The following is a 2125-nucleotide window of genomic DNA, read 5'->3' on the forward strand; positions in this document are numbered from 1 at the left end:
TGTTCATCTGGTAACTGCCCTCTTCAATGCCAGCACAAATCTAGGGGTTTTATTCCCTACTGAGCTGGCTTCCCTAATGAAATGACTCAGCCAGAGTGAAGCCACCATGGATAAGCCTGCCCGTATGCTCAGAGCTGCCAGTCAGATTTGTAGTCCTCGTTCTTAAATGCCAGCAAGCATTCAAGGAGTACAGGCATCTGGGGAAAACTTGCATCACAAAAGACAAGTAAGCATGCAAACAAGCAAATAAATACAGCACAACCTGAAGGAGACAGACTTCCAGGAAAAGAAATCCTCAAAAAATGTCTTTAATGTTTCTCAAAGATATTAGAGAAGATACTGAAACTGTGAAGCAAAACCAAGATGCCCTTCCAGAAAAAACAATGAACAATCAGGAAACAAAAATTAAAAACAAAGACAGACAAATGGTAGCAGAAAATTAAAACTCAACAGAAAGATTTGAGGATAACCTAATAGAAATATCACGGAAGGTAGAGAAAAAGAGAAATGGAAAACGCAAATTCCGGATTAAAAGGGCCCATCAAGTAATCATCACATTGAATGCCAGTAAACACTTATCCCAGTGTATTAGCGTGAAATTTTAAAACTGAGACAGATAGCAGATTCCATACACTTTCAGGTGGAGCGGGGAGAACCTGAGTGCATTCAAAAGGTTGGGAATCAGAATGATATACTCAGCAACACCAGAAGCTACAGGACAGTAAAGCAGTATTTTCAAAATCTGGAAGAAAATCATTTTAACCTAGAATTCTCTATTAGCCAAACAATCAACCAAACATGAAGATGAAAAGATAACGTGTTTTATTTTATATATTACAGTCACGCATTACTTAGCGATGGGATATGTTCTTTTTTTTTGAGGAAGATTAGCCCTGAGCTAACTACTGCCAATCCTCCTCTTTTTGCTGAGGAAGACTGGCCCTGAGCCAACCTCCATGCCCATCTTCCTCTACTTTACACATGGGATGCCCACCACAGCACGGCTTTTGCCAAGAGGTGCCATGTCTGCACCCGGGATCCAAATCGGCGTACCCCAGGCCGCCGAGAAGTGGAACGTGTGAACTTAACCGCTGTGCCACCCAGCCGGCCCTGGGGATATGTTCTGAGAAATGCATCATTAGGTGATTTTGTCTTTGTGCAAACATCATAGAGTGTACCTACCCAAACCTAGATGGTCTAGCCTACTACACACCTAGGCCATATGATGTAGCCTATTGCTCCTGGGCTACAAACCTGCACAGCACGTTCCTGTACTGAATACTGTAGGCAATTGTAACACAATGGTAAGTATTTGTGTATCTAGACATATCTAAACATAGAAATGTGGTATAAAAGATAAAAAATGGTACACCTATTTAGGGCACTTACAAATGGAGCTTGCAGGACTGGAAGTTTCTCTGCATGAGTCAGTGAGTGAGTGCTGAGTGTGAAGGCCTAGGGCATTACTGAACAGTACCGTAGACTTTAGAAATACTACCTTGGCCTACACTAAATTTATAAAAAAATATTTTTCTTTCTTCAATAATATATGAACCTTGGCTTACTGTAACTTTTTTACTCTATAAACTTTAAAATTTTTAAAAATTTTTGGACTCTTGTAACAACACTTAGCTTGAAACACAAACATATTGTACAGATGTACAAAAATATTTTCTTTCTTTGTATCCTTATTCTATAAGCTTTTATTATTTTTAGAATTTTTAGGTTTTTTTATTTTAAATTTTTTTTGTTAAAGACTAAGACACAAACACACACATTAGCTTAGGCCTACATAGGGTTGGGATCATAAATATCACTGTCTTCCATTTCCACACTTTGTCCCACTGGAAGGTCTTCAGGGGCAATAGCACGCATGGAGCTGCCATCTCCTATAACAATGCCTTCTTCTAGAATACCTCCTGAAGGACCTGAGCATTTATTTACGCCAGCATCACTCCAAACACGTGAGTGATGTGTTGCGCCATGATGGCCACGATGTCACTAGGTGATGGGAATTTTTCAGCCCCATTATAATCTTCCGTGACCACTGTTGTATGCAGTCCATCATTGACTGAAATGTTGTTCTGCGGTGCATGACTGTATATAAAATGAAGAATAAGACAGT

The sequence above is a fragment of the Equus asinus genome, chromosome 2, assembly GCF_041296235.1.
Source record: "Equus asinus isolate D_3611 breed Donkey chromosome 2, EquAss-T2T_v2, whole genome shotgun sequence".
NCBI classification, from domain to species: domain Eukaryota; kingdom Metazoa; phylum Chordata; class Mammalia; order Perissodactyla; family Equidae; genus Equus; species Equus asinus.